Source organism: Equus przewalskii, chromosome 21, assembly GCF_037783145.1.
Source record: "Equus przewalskii isolate Varuska chromosome 21, EquPr2, whole genome shotgun sequence".
In the NCBI taxonomy this organism is placed as follows: domain Eukaryota; kingdom Metazoa; phylum Chordata; class Mammalia; order Perissodactyla; family Equidae; genus Equus; species Equus przewalskii.
Genome location: NC_091851.1, coordinates 22,381,562 through 22,397,383, shown reverse-complemented (window position 1 = coordinate 22,397,383; position 15,822 = coordinate 22,381,562). Strand labels below are relative to the sequence as shown.

Below are 15,822 nucleotides of genomic sequence, written 5' to 3'. Positions count from 1 at the left end.
GTGCTCCTGGATAAGATGATACAAAACGTTCACCTCCCCAAATAATGTGTGAATTCAGTACATTCCTAATACAAATTCCAGTTAGTTTTTCTGGGCAAACTCAGTAAATTTTCCCTAAGATTTGTATGGAAAAGTAAAGATTCATGATTGGCTAAGTCAAATTTGAGAAAGAAGAGGAAAGATAGAGTCTCGCCTTATGAATATTGTCCCACAAACACACACATTTTATACATATACATGTATTTATACATATGTGTATATATATATATATATGTATATTCTCCTCTTTGCTTTGTTTCACAAGTATTATCAAGATCTGTACCAAAGTGTGTGATACTACAAATATTTAACAATAATTACAGTAATATGAATTAATATGTGAATCAATATATAGATCAAATATTTTAAATATGTTCCCTTTTATTCTCTAAATAAACTATATAATATTCAGCAAGTTACTATGTAACATAATAGGAAGCCCAATCTTCTCATCTAATCATTCTAATAATTTGCAAATCATTTGTTAATTTTTATAACTTGTTGATGTTCTCTTCTATCTCATGTGGCTTCTAGCTCATGTGGATAAATGTTACTTTGGTTTGAGCCATGGCTTAGAATAAGAAAGTGCGTCCAACTCTTCCCAAAAGGCCCCTTTTAAAATGATGCTTGGTGCTTTCTTGCAGTCTGTGGATCTGTGGATATATGGGGGCTGTGCATGAGTGCCTGTGCAGGCGCCAGCATTGGTACAGGGAAGGCTGGTAGTCAGCTGGCACACATCAATTTGGGAAAAGTTAATTTTTACCAAAATTAATGAGCCATGGTTTAGAATAAGAAAGTGTCTCCAACTCTTCTCGAAAGGCCCCTTTTAAAATGAGCTTGGTGCTTTCTTGTAGTCTGTTGGTAGCTGAGTGTGTGCACTGCTGGTCTCTAGATACACTCACTTGCTACAGGGCACGGACTTCAGAGCCTGTACAAGACCCCTGACAATACCATCATTGCCCATATTGCACGATCAGCACTCTCCTCTATTGCTCCCAGAAACTAGAATCTTCTTGGAGCAGCTGGGAAAGCTACTCATGCCCATACTGCTGTGTTCACCACTCCAGTACTCCCAGTAACTGCTGGATGCCCTCCGACTTCCATATCTGTGCCTTCTCTGTTACTAATTTCTGCTGATTCCACTGTGTGAAGCCATATTGTAACATGATATCTCAATAGTTAGAGAATTTCTTTTCATCAATTTGTACTGAAATATCTTCATATTTTAACAACTGATGTGGCCAAATTGACGTGTGCCAGCTGACTACCAGCCCTCCTTGTACCAATGCTGGCACCTGCACAGGCACTCATGCATAGCCCCCATATGTCCACAGATCCACAGTAACCCAGATACTGCAATGTGCATTTCACCGGTATCGCACACATTATACATAGAGAAGAAGCACAAATGTGTTTCATTCATACACATGCAAGGACTACTTATACCAGTTACCCATGGATCTGCATGTCTACGTAGACTCTTTCCCTTGAGGATATCTCAAGACACAGCTCCTCTTGCAAAGGTAGCACTCAATTACTCTTGGTCATTGGTATTATTATTTTCCTCGGGTTGGGTTTTCAGAAAAGTAAGAAAACAAAAACTATCATTATTGTTTGCTGCACCATCTTTATGTGTTAGGAACTTTACTAATATTGCATCGTTGATCATCAAACCTTTAAAAGTAGATGTCATTATTCACTCATCTCATATGAAACCGCATCTCTGAGAGAAGCAGCTGTGTGGCCAAAGTCCCGCAACCGTTAAACAGCAGGACCAAGGTACACGTTCCACTCCGATGCTCCCAAAGCCTGTGCTCTTCTTCCCCTGGTGTTGGGACTTGGTATGGGCAATGCTGAAAATCCAAATTCATTAATCTGGTGTTCAAAGTCCTCCTTCCAACTACTTGCAAAGTCCTCAATCCATACTTCCAACTACTTACTAACCTATATTAGCGCTCGGGTTATATCTGGCCTTATATCTGCTGCTGGGGGCACAGAGATGTCAAGCGCCCAAACTAGGAAATGGGTCAAATGCAAAGTGAACATGCAGTATCACCTCTTCATTGCAGTTTCTGCAGTTCTCCTTTAATGGGGAAAGTGAGCTTGCTTCAGCAAAAGTGAGGTACCAGAAAGGGAGAGAATAATGTTTCCCTTTGTCTTTACACAAGGATGGATAGTAAATGCCTCAGTGCCAGGGATCCTGTACTTCTATTTACTGTTGGACAGGTCTCCAAAGTATCCCTGACCTGCACCTTCCTTAGCAGCTGGCCTGCTGGTCAACCCCAGGAATGAGTCGCAAACGTTGGCCATACTTCTCTGCTCTGGTGTCACAGTCTCACTGTGTCCTCCACCTAGCCTCAACCAGGGAGAGGTCTGAAATCTGCTATCAGTGTCCTGCTCCCTCTGCAGCTCCTCTCAGCTAGCAGGGGGAGAAAAGAGAGATGCCAGGTGGTTCCCCATAGAGTGAAACCTACATCTATTGTCTTTTTTTTTAATAAGACAATTTTTAAAAATTACTTTTATTTGTAAGATTAAGTATCCTCATTGATAACCCAGAAAGAGTCCTTGCCAACTCTTTGCACACACACACACACACACACACACACACACGGTGGTTAAATATGATTCCTCAATTTTCAGTGACAAGGTAGGAGAAAAGAACATGTTCAAGCTGCAGCTGAATTCCTCTGTCCTCTTTTTCAAAAAATCTTATTTTGCTACCAAGCCACTCATCAAACCATAAGGAAAGACAATTTTTCAAAAAGCCAACAAAACCCAGAAACAGGATCTAGGTATCAAGCCAAAATTATCCCCTCAAACAGTACTGTTATAAAAAAGGAGGGGAAGCCAAATCCCCATAGCTCATTAGAGAAGACCCTTAAAAAGAATTCAGAAAGCCAGGACTGGAACTACAGTGGTGTGGACAGGTTCAAAAAGCAGATAATTAAAGAAAGTTCAACTTGTTCAGCTTGGGAATGTGTTAGACTTTCTCTTATTCCAGCAGAGGAAATAAAAATATGAGCTGCTAGAGTTAACATTAAAATTGTCCTCACCAACAGAAAGTAGGGCGAGGGTAAAGGGACAGAACGTAGAGCAAAGCATTGCAAAAGCAAGTCATTTTGAATCTAGCTCTACTGCCCAGGAAAGTTGATTACGGCTGAAATTCTTCTGAGCCAGTATCATTAAACTCTAGACTTGGCTCAAAACCAGTGAACTATGCCCCACTTATAAATATTAAGTGACCCACAGTGCTTGTGGTATTAAAAACGCTTAAAAAATTATCTATAAATTTCTCTTCTGATAAGCAGTAGATCAAAATGACATTGGGCCATCCGGTTATAGAGTGGAGGGTTCCTTAAAGAGAACTAACTTAGCAGAAATTTGGGTTGGAAGGAATGTGACATGGAGTAAATGAGATCAGGTTCTTCGTACAATTTTAATAAGGCTTCTACCTACCCAAGTTGTAAGAAGTAGTACTGAGGGGCGTCCCACAGAATGTCTCAGAGGGATGCTTATCAGAGATAAAAGGGTCTATAAGTTTAACTCTTGACCCCTTTCCTTTCCTAAAGCTTGAGGAAGAAAAATAATTAAGTTTTAATTATTCAGAGCTTTGGGCTCATTGTAATATTTAATATTCTCTATTTTTCATATTCTGAGCCTTTGGCTTATAATTTTCTCAATTATGTTACATTGAAAAATGTGTGAATGTGCCTTAATCAATAGTACCACATGAAAATATAAATCTTGTTCTTTCGTATCTTCTACATAGGGAGAGTGAATGAATGGTATCCAAAATATCCTGCAAAGTTACTTTGTGTACTCGACAAAAGATTAGGGCAAACCATTCCACTTCCATATCTTGAGCAGTAGGAGTTAGTCTTCAATCTCATCTTCCCAGATATCTCCGTGAATATCCACAGCATGGAACAACCGGGTAAAACACAGGGAAGCAGGATCAGTGAAATGCTTATAAGCGTTTGCTCTAGAGAGAGACCCCAATCTAGCAGAAATATTGTATACAGTCAGTACATGCCATCTTGTTACATCTAACTTCTCTATGGGAGTCCCACAACATGGGCAGCTCTTTGAGTTCTTTTATAGCCACTCCTTACTTTCCATCTCTTCAAGTGCATTCTGAATTACCCTCTTACTATACCTCTGTACCCAGAGTCTTTATTGGCCACCTCTGCTTGTAGGAGCTCATTTCATCAGTCATTTCATGAGAGAAATTAATACCCTCTTACCATACCTCTGTGCCCAAAGTCTTTTATTGGCCTCATCTACTTGTAGGAACTCATTTCATAACTCGTTTCATAAGAGAAATTAATAAATTTCTCTGCAGTTACCTTAAATGGAGACTGCTCATGGTAGGTAAATCTGCGCAATGTATAGAAGGCAAAATTGCAGCTGGAGTAGATGCCCACGCTGCGGTCAGCCTCCCATATCACAGGCAGTTGGCAGCATGGGTGTGGGGGCATCTGCCATCAGGTCCAAGGTGGACTGGAGAGGAAGGTGGTCATCACAGGCAAGTAACTCTGCTTCCACTAGGTCTTTGACCTGACCAGGAGCGACCACCGAGGGGCACTTGGGTTCTGGGCAGTTGAGGCGTTGAACCTGGCCATCTCTGGTCTGGATTTCAAAGTAGTCCTTCAGACAGGCTTTGTAGTACACATGCTTGCGCTCCAAGAAGTACATGCGTTCACTATCCAGCTTCTCACAGAAACAGATATTGCATAGGAACAATTTACTATTAAAGCGTTTTATCTGCTGAGTTTGATCAAAGTCTAAGGTTTCCTGGCTCAGACTCAGCAATGATGCCACATCTGGCATGGCTCTTTCATCCTCAACCTCCTCTTGGCCTGCACCAGATCTAGCGGCTCCTCCAAAATCTAGCTCTGTGTTGGGAGAGGCTTGAACTGTCCTCTCCTTTTTTCCTAAGAGCCCGTCTTGAGCTCAAAAGGAGAGACAATATGCAAGAATGCTAGGATCTTTTCCTTAAGAAGCTGCATCCAGGCAAACAGGAGCTTGCTGGCATGGTGTTCTTCCCACAGGTTGTCTAAGGGCTTGCAGGAGCAAATAGACAGAAAAACAGGTCAGGTCAGATCATACAGTAGAAACAGAGTAGAGTGGTGGTTGCCAGGGGCTGAGGCTACGGTATGCGTGGGGAGAGGAGGGTTGGACAGATGACTGTCAAAGGGTACAAACTCCCAGTTATAAGATAAATAAGTTCTGGGGATCTAGTGTACAGCTTGGTGATTATTGCAATACTGTATCGTATACTTGAAAATTGCTAAGAGAGTAGATCTTTGATGTTATCACCACAAGAAAGAAATGGTAACCGTGTGGCATGATGGAAGCATTAGCTAACACTGCAGTGTGATCATTTCACGACATGTAAGTGCATCAAATCAGCACATTGTACGTCTCAAACTTATACAGTGCTACACATCAATTATATCTCAATAAAGCCAGAAAAAGGTCATTAGGACTACTTAGGATATTTTCTTCCTTTTTTAGAAAAATGATTTAAATAGATGCTCAAACATGTAAAATTCTGCAAAAGAAAAAAAGAAAATGAAGGTAAAAGAAAAGACACATTTACAGTAGAATCAAAAACATCTAATAGCTAGGAATAAATCCAAAGAAAGACAAGATTTCTATGTTTAAAACTAATAAAGAATATTATGGAGGTGAATTAAAGAAGAGCTAAACAAATGGAGGCCTATATCTTCTACATGATGTCAGTACTCCAAATTGATCTGTGGATTCAGTGTTATCACAATCAAAATCCCACGTGCTTTTTTTTTTGTAAAAATTGACAAGCTTATTCAAAAATTTATAGACATAAATGGGCAAAGAACAGTCAAGATAATCTTGAAGAACAAAGTTGTAGGATCTAAATTCCTGTATATTAAAATTTATCACAAAGCCATAGTAATTAGAAAAGTGTGATATTGAGGGAAAGATAAGTAAACTAAGGCAACAAAATGGAAAGTCCAGAAATAGACCTAGTCAGAAATGGTTGTTTGATTTATGAGAAAAGTGGCACAGCAGAGTAAAGGAGAAAGGATAGTATTTTCAATAAAAGGTGCTTTATTAATTGGATATCCATATAGAAAAAAAAAGAAACTTGGCCGATCCCTCACACCGCCCACTAAAGTCAATTCTATGTGGATTGTAGATCTTAATAAGATGATAGAACAGTAGAGTTTCTGGAAGGAACATAGGAGAATATGTTTAAGACCTTAGCAAAAGTAAAGATTTCTTAAATAGGACACAGAATATGCTAACTATAACGGAAAAGAGATAAACTGGGCCTCATTAAAACTAGGAACATGTGTTGAACAAAAGATAGCATTACGATAAAGAAAAGAAAAGTCATAGAATTGTAGAAGCTGTTTTTAAAAGATATAACCAACAGAGGTATTGTATCTAGACTATATAAAGAATTCTTACAAATCATTAAGAAAAATTCAGACACACACCACAAGAGAAAAGAAAGCCAAAGTCTTGAACAGATATATCACAAAATAGAATAGCCAAATGACCAATAATCATAAGAAAAAGCTCCCAATTGCACTGGTTATTAAGGAAATGCAAATTAAGCCACAATGAGCTACCATTACACATACACATTGGAATGGCTAAAATTAATAAAGACTGACAATATCAAATATCGGTGGGGATGCACTAAAATGGTATAACCACTTTGGAAACTATTTGACTATAGGTGCAAAAGGGCATCACATGCACATCTGTGACCTACCAATTTCTCCAACAGAAATGCCTACGTGTGTGCAAAAAGACATGAACAAGAATATTCATAGTAGTAGCATTCGTAATGAGAAAATATCTGATGCCTACCACAAGACGAACCTTACAAACATAATGGTGAGTGAAAGAGCCAAACACAAAACCATACTTACGCATGATTCTGTTTATGTAAAGTTCAAAAATGGTTAGAACCAATTAGGATAACTTTTCTGTGATAGAATTAAATTTAGGAGCATGATTAACTTTGGTGAGGGGTATGTGGATATTGATGGGGTAGGAAGAAAATCAGGGCTTCTAAGTTGCAAAAAATATCCTATTTCTTGACCTAAGTGATGGTTATACAGGTGGGTTCACCTTGGGATAATTCCTGTGCTGTACACTTTTGATTTGCCCACTTACTGAATGTAGTTTATATACTTTGATAAGATAGGTTATTGAAAAACTTGTGAGCAAATATGAATGAATGTTAGGTACATAAAACAGTAATATTAATATCATATGGTCTCAAGCCATAAATATGTGACAAAAGCAAGATATAATTTGGGAAAGGAATTTATGGGTTAAATTGTTTTAAAGCTCTTAGTTTGTCCAAGAAGTAGTAAACTTACTAATTTATATAATACTTGAATAAATTAAAGCTTTATATTTTAAATTCTAATGATACAACTAAGAAAATAATGAACGACTTTTTATTGACAGTCTAAAAGATGGGTAAATGGAATAATAAAAATACTTAAGCTAAAATGTGGTTGACTTTTAGTAAACAGCAGATATCCAACTTGCACCAGTAGTTACACTGAATTTACTCTCACATTCTGTTTTTCATAATTTCTTATCAAGTTTGCTTTGGTGTTCTACTCTTTATAGTTCTCTGTCAGTACCCCCTATGGGTGCCCCTGACGGTGTATGTAGCACATAAGATGAGTCACATCCTTCAGCATGTCCCAGTAAGTTTAGATTATGTTCAGTTTCCCACAGTCATTCCCCCTTTTGATACTGTTTTGTAGTAGCAGATTCTCCATACAACTCGCGTTGTGGTATTGATTTCCCTGTGAGCTGTTACTAATATGCTATATATCCAACAAGCCCAAAGAAGTATGCCTAATAAAGCTGTGATTAATATTAAGATGATTTAAAAAGGTTGAAAGAATATGGTTTTAGGTGAATAGGCTTTGAAAATATCATATTAGTGATGTATAATTAAAGCAGATTAGATTGATTAGTTATGCATGAGTTCTCCTTTATCATATAACAGCTTTACAAATTGTTGATTAGTTTTAGTAGCTTGTTTTTCTAAATGCTTTACAATTCTAGAGTTATTCATCAGCTCTCCTTTTAGCTTAACCCAACTGATACCTAATGCATAATCAACATATGGGGCTTGGTAGTTTAAAGCTTTGTGTAGAGATGTCACTTGCACAGACCAAGGTATATCTTGTGAATATCCATCAATTATGCAAGTTACATTATTCTTACAAGTTAAACCACTGCCTAGTCATGTGCCGCATAACAACATTTCAGTCAATGATGGATCGCGTATATGATGGTGGTCCCATAAGATTAGTACTAGATAGCCTAGACGTGTAGTAGGCTATACGATCTAGGTTTGTGTAAGTGCACTCCATGATGTTTGTACAGTGACAAAATTGCCTAACGATGCATTTCTCAGAACATATCCCTGTTGTTAAGTGATGCATGACTGTAGTCATATCTTCCCAAGTAATGTTTCCAATATAAGACTCATTGATTATTGATTACTGATTATTAAAGTTCAATTATGAGGTGCTCGTTGGAGGGTACATACAGAACTATTAAATTGTAAGGAAGTAGGCTCAGTTTGTTCCAAATCTTGGGGACAAATATATCCAATCTGCCCTTTCTGACATCTGTCAATATCGCTAGTAACATTTGAGTTATAGTACCTGTCTGTATGCCTGCGTCCTTGAATGACAGGCTCCCATCTAACACATTTGTTCCATATTAGCATAGAAGAAAACTTACATCCTTAGTCAAATTAGTTATATTGGTTCCTTTTTCAGTAGTTTCAATCTGCAAATACCAATTTTCAGCTTTCATATCTATGAAATGCTCAACCTTTTTACACTATCTTTTAATCTCTCCATAAATAGTACCACACTCAATACCTAATTGTTCTTATAAGTAGGTACAATTCTGTAATTCAGTTCTAGTAAGTAAAGCCTGTAATTGTTGAATAGCTCATTGTTCAGTTATACAGCTGAGGACCTGTGACAATTCTTTAGCTTTATTTTGTTGCAACAGGATTTCATTTCAAGCCGTCCAATTCCAAATTCTTCCTCAATTTCACTCCAACTTTGCTCTTACTGCTAAATCCTGTATTAGACTATTATTCCATCCTGTTTGTCTCTTAATTACAGGTTTCTGCATTTGTTGCAAGGTATTAAGTTTTTTGTCAGAATTTCTGTATCATAAGAGTTTGAAATTCTGGTGCTGGTCCTGATTTTTCCAAACTCAATAAAATGTTTCTTTCAGTTCGATCATGGCCCTTGATCCCTTTGTAAATATTTTCCAAAATGGTAAAGTCTATTGTATACAAGTAAAATTGACTCATATTAGAAGCAGTAGTATTAAGAGATACAGTTCATTGAATTCTCCTAGAGGCCTTAAATATGGAAACTGAAGATTGTTAAATTATAAACAAAGTAAACTCATTTTTATGGGAAGGTATATTTTGGACATTTTGGAGAAACCACTCCCATCACTTGGGCTCACATATTTTTTCCTTATCTGTGTATCCATCTTTAGTTTTGTTAAACTAGATCTCAATGGCTATAAAAGATAATGAGCAGTTAGAATCTCGTGGAATATAATTTGAGTATAATTGTATTCAGCTTGATGAATTAACAATTCCTTCGAATTAACAATTCTTTCCAGTTGGTATATTCAGTAACACAATGGGAGGTGATATAAGATTGTGTTGTTTAATATTTGGGTAATACTGACTTCAGTCTGTGGGAAGATTTGAAATTTTCCATTTCCTTTCATTTAAACCATCCAATCAGTGGGTCTGAAGTGTTGTGGACAAATAAAAGGATTTCTTAAGCCTTTACCCCACATTCAGGACAAAATTCCATGATATTGAGATACTTATTTTTAAAATAAGGAGGAATAAAACTGTAAGCTACATGTTTAATTGGTGCGAAATAAAATATTAAAATTATAATGGTCAGAGAACATACAATTGAGAAAGAAAAGTCTCTTCAATAAACGGTATTGGGAAAACTGAACAGCCATGTGCAAAAGACCACTATCTTACACCATACACAAAAATTAACTCAAAATGGATTAAAAACTTGAGTGTAAGACCTGAAACCATAAAACACATAGAATAAAACAGGTGGTAAGCTCCTTGGCATTGGTCTTAGCAATGTTTTTATGGATTTGACTCCAAAGGCAAGGGAAACAAAAGCAAAAATAAACAAATGGTACTACGTCAAACTAAAAAGCTTCTACTGGGGCCAGCCGTGTGGTGCGGCAGTTAAGTTCCCACGTTCCACTTTGGCAGCCTGGGGTCCGCTGGTTTGGATCTCAAGTGTGGACCTATACACCGCTTGTCAAGCCATGCTGTGGCAGGCATCCCACATATAATGTAGAGGAGATGGGCATGGATGTTAGCTCAGGGCCAGTCTTCCTCAGCAAAAAAAGAGGATTGGCAGCAGATGTTAGCTCAGGGCTAATCTCCCTCCTCCCCCATCAAAAAAGCTTATACACAGTGAAGAAAACCATCATGAAAACAAAAAGTCAACCTATTGAATGGGAAAAGATATTTGCATATCATACATTCAATAAGGAGTTAATATCCAAAATATATAAAGAACTCATACAATTCAAAACAAAAAAATGAGCAATCTGATTAAAAAATAGGCAGAGGATCTGAATAGACATTTCTCCAAAGAGGACATACAGATGGACAGCAGGAACATGAAAAGATGTTCAGCCTTCATAATTATTAGGGAAATGCATCAAAACCACAGTGAGATATCATCTCACATCTGTTAGAAAGGCTATTATCAAAAATACAAGAAATAACAAGTGTTGGACAGGATGTGGAGAAAAAGGAACTCTCATATACTGCTGGTGGGAATGTAAATTGGTGCAGCCACAGTATGGAGATTCCTCAAAAAGTTAAGAATACAACTTCCATATGATCCAGCTATTCCACTTCTAGGTATTAATCCAAAGAAAATGAAAACACTAATTCAAAAAGATATATGCACCCCTATGTTCACTGCAGCACTATTTACAATAGCCAAGATATGCAAACACCCTAAGTGTCCATCGACAGATGAATGAATAAAGGAGATGTGGTGTATATACACAATGAAATACTACTCAGCCATAAAAAAGAATGAAATCCTGCTGTTTGCAACAACATGGATGACCTTGAGGATATTATGATAAGCAAAATAATTCAGATGGAGAAAAACAAATATCATGCAATTTCATTCGTATGTGAAATATTAAAAAAACCCAAAACAAATGAGAAAACAAAACAGAAACAAATTCATAGATACTATAGAGAACAAGTTGGTGGTTACCAGAGGGGAAGGGGACTAGGGGGTGGGTGAAATGGATAAAGGAAGTCAATCATATGGTGAAGGATGGAAACTAGACTTTTGTTGGTGATCACATTGTAGAGTATACAGATGTCAAACTATAAAGTTGTACAGGTGAAACTTACACAATGTTAAAAACCAATGTCACCTCAATTAAAAAAAATCATAATGGTCAGGATAACTAAAATGAAAGTAACAAGAGCCTGTCTCTTTTGCCCTTAGTCCATTAGAGATTCTTTTTTTCTTCATTGTGCATATTATTGTAAGTTAGAGTCTGGAGAATATAACATTAAGGTCCTTAATGGGAGTGACAACCCGTTCGGGCATAGATGCTGGTCTCACATGTGAAGCGTGTATCCAGCTGTGTTGCCTGTTCACTTTGGTGGTAGTGTGAGTTATCAACAACACCTGTAGGGTCCTCCTCAGCATGATGACAATCCACCCTGCCATTAGAACACTTTGATAAAGACGTTGTCTTCTTATCTGTATTGATGACACACTTTCTCAGGGGGATTCTTCCATCATCTGGCCACACGATGGTGTCATGAGCCTAAGGAAACAAGCAAACCCTTTCTATCTGATCTTGAGTGTTTTCCATTGTATTAAGTAATGAACTAGGCTTAACCCCTAAATTCCCAGAGCTTCCAAACATTAACTCAAAGGGAGAAATATGCTTGCTAAAAGGTGTTAACCTTAATTTTCATAGAACCAAGGTAAAGCTGTTGTAAGCCAGTGGCTTGATATAATTTAGCCAAAGAATCTTTAGAGTAGGGTTCATTCATTCCACTTGTCCAGAAAACTGGGGATAATAAAGAGTATGATAAATTATTGGTATTTGTAAGGTTTTATAGATCCCCTGATTTACCATAGAAACAAAGTGACTCCCTCTATTGGATTCTAGATGTTTAGGAATTCCAAAGATTGGGATGATATAGTTCAGTAAGACTTTGATCACCATTTGAGCACCTGCTGTAGCGATGGGAACACTACTGGACATCCAGACAACATGCATACCATTACTAAATAGTATTTCTTACCCTCTGATGGCAGAAGCTCTTCACTGTTCATTTGCCACCACATCCTAGGTAATCTGGGCTTCAGGGGGCTTCCTTGACGTAACTTAGGTGTTCCCTGTAAAGAAATTTTCTGAGAAACAGCACATGTGTGTATTATTTACTGAATTATTTGGTCTTTATACGGCAGTGGTATAATTCCAAGATTTTCAGTAATTCATTTTGTTTGAATGATATTGCTGGTTATAAGGCATTCAAAGGCATGTGGGTATACAATTGGGGTACAGAAATAATACCATTGGGTGAACCCCATATTCCTATGGTGTTCTTCTCAGCTCCCCTTGATTTCCAACTTTCCAATTTTGGGGCAGATGCGTATTTCTGAAACTGTAATAGGCATCCCTGGATAGAAGCAATAGAACTTCAATTTCCACAGTTCAAGTCTTGGTAGACATTTTTGTGCAAACTCATTTCCTTTAGGCATTTTATCTTGTTGTCCGGTGTGAGTTCTATAATGAATTACATAAATCTGTTTGGGAAATTGCAATGACTCCAATAAATCGACAGTTAGTTTATACGTGATATTTTAGTTCTCCCTGATGTTAGAAAGCCTCTATTCTTCCAAATTTGGTCTGTAGCATGCAGGCCCCACAAACATATTTACTGTCAGTATAGATATTCACTTTAAGACTGGCGGCTAATTTAAAAGCTCTCGTAATAGCTATGAGTGTCGCTGCTTGGCTGTTTTTATGTTTATGAGACCATAAGCCTCTAAAATCTCATGAGGACTGACTGTTGCATAATATGCTTTTATCTTTCTCTGTGCGTTTCTCATACCTGATCCACTGGTGAACTATATTGTCAGCATCATGAATAGAAATATCAGATACAGCAGGTTTTTCCATTGGTGTTAGGTTGGAATTGAGTAGGTATTGCCAAATGGTTTTCTGTTGTTAGGTCACCCTGTTCGCAGTCCTTTGGCCAAGTACAGGCTTTTCTTGGATGTTTTTTGGTCTGTGCCTGCAGGAGGTTCTGGGTTGGAAAATTCTGTAGCACCCTGTCTGGAATACACAGGAGGCAATAAGGAAGGCTGAGGAACTCACAGCTGTTTTGTTCCTCAAGTCCTTTGGTCTCTAGGCGTTCTTTCTTTTTCCACCTTATAGAATCTTTATACACGTGTTTGCTGTTATATGCAGGGATTTTTAATTGTAGGGAGAACCAGAGAAAAATGGGGCTCCATGTTGGTGGAAGCAGAAGTGTTATCAGTTGTATATTTTAAAATTTCCACTTGGTGCTTTCCTTGATTTCTTTCTTTATTGATTTACAATCTCATTCTGTTGTGGTCTAATGATTTAGATCCTTTTATGTTTATTGAGACTTGTTTTAAGACCCAGCATATGGTCTATCCTGGTGAATGCTCCATGTGTGTTTGCAAGGAATATGTATTCTGCTGCTGTTGGGTAGAATTTTCTGTAAAAGTCAGTTTGGTTGATTGTTTTGTTCAAGGGTTTTATATCCTTACTGGTTATCTATCTGTCTACTTGTTCTATCCATTACTGAGAAAGGAGTCTTGAAATCTCCAGTCTAAAAGTTAATTTGGTTGTTGGTCCTTTCAGTCTTGTTTAGGCTTTATCTGTTTTGGATTCCCGCCATTAGTTTAATATACATTATGATCATTATTTATTACTATTCTGAGTCTTTTATCACTATAAAATGTCACTCTTTGTCTGTAATAATATTCCTCGTCTTAGAGTCTATTTTGTCTTACTGACACAACCACTCTAATTCTTTCATGTTACTGTTTGCAGAGTCTATCTTTTCTATCTATTTCCTTTCAGTCTACTTGTCTTTGAATTTAAAAAATGCCTCATTAAAAAGTGTGTATATTTGAAACTTGCTAAGAGGGTAGATCTTAAAAATTCTCATCACAAGAAAATAATTATGTGTGGTGATAGAAGTTAACGAAATTTATTGTGGTAATCCTTTCACAGTATATACACATCAAATCATTATTTTGTACACCTAATACTAATACAATGTTGTATGTCAATTATATCTCAGTTAAAAACAAATGTATCTCTTGTAGGCAACCTGTAGTTGGATTTTGCTTTGTTTTTGTTTTGCAGGGGAAGATTCACCCTAAGCTAACATCTACTGCCAGTCTTCCTCCTTTTTTATTCCTCCCCTCACCCCAAAGCTCCAGCACATAGTTGTGTATGGTTGTGAGTTCTTCTGGTTCTTTTATGTGAGCTGCCACCACAGCATGGCTACTGATAGACGAGTGGTCTAGTTCTGTGCCTGGGAACTGAACCTGGGCCACTGAAGTGGAGCATGCCAGACTCCAACTAGGCCATCAGGGTTGGCTCTGGATTTTGTATTTTAAATCTAATATGACGATCTCTGCTTTTTGACTGATGTATTTAATTTATTTACATTTAATGTTTTTAATCATGTTGTTGGCTTTAGGTTAGCCATTTTGCTATTTTGTTTTCTACTTGTTCCATTTCTTTTTTATTCCTCTGGTCCTTCTTTGCTGTCTTCTTTCATGTTAACCAAGTACTTTTTTTGTATACTATTGTAGTTTATCTATTGACTTTCTAAACTTTATTTCTTTGACTCCTTTGGGGTAGTTGTTCTAGGGGTAACAATATGTATCTTTAACTTATCACAATCTACTTCAGGTTAATACTGCCTTGCTTCCTATAAAATATGGAAATTTTGCACCATTATGGTGTCATTTTCCCCACTTCTTTGTGCTTTCATTGTTTTATGTTCATATATTTCAGCTTATTGTAACATACATTTGTTTATTGTATATAAGAATGTGTATATATCTTTTGTATTTACCCACATTTTTACCATTCTTTGTGTTCATTTTTCATTCCAGTTTATCCAAATTATCATCTGATGCTATTTCTCTTCAGTCTGGGCTTCTTTCAGCATTAATCTACTAGCAATGAATTTTCTCAATTTTTTGTATTCTTGGAAATGTTTTATTTCACTTTTACTTTTGGAACATATTTAAAACTCATGAATTTTTTTTTCTGGAATTTTCCATTTGATGTTTGACTTCAGGTAGCTGAAACCATGGAAAGTGAAACTGTGGATAAGAGGGGACTACTGTATTTGCTTGTAATAGGAAGGCTTGTACAATTCCATCTGCCTTCGGGAGGGCTAGTCCAGTTCCATTTGCCTTGTCATGGCAAGATGTGGAAATCCTATCCTAGACTTTTGAAAAGAGCCTTTTCACACATTTCTAGACTTCCATTCAAGAGACTGGACCTTACCCATCCATCTTCCACGTGATTCACTGGAGTAAAAAGTCAGTGTGGCCTCCTCTAAAAATTCTCTCATTCCATTTCTCAAGGGATAAGCACTGAATTTCTCAGACTGGATTTATT

General features: G+C 37.2%; 1 pseudogene; it reads right to left on the bottom strand.

The window, feature by feature from the left end:
* Positions 1-1,390: 1,390 nt before the first annotated feature.
* Positions 1,391-5,169, bottom strand: LOC139078043 (E3 ubiquitin-protein ligase RNF14 pseudogene; annotated as a pseudogene).
* Between the last annotated feature and the right edge of the window lie 10,653 nt (positions 5,170-15,822).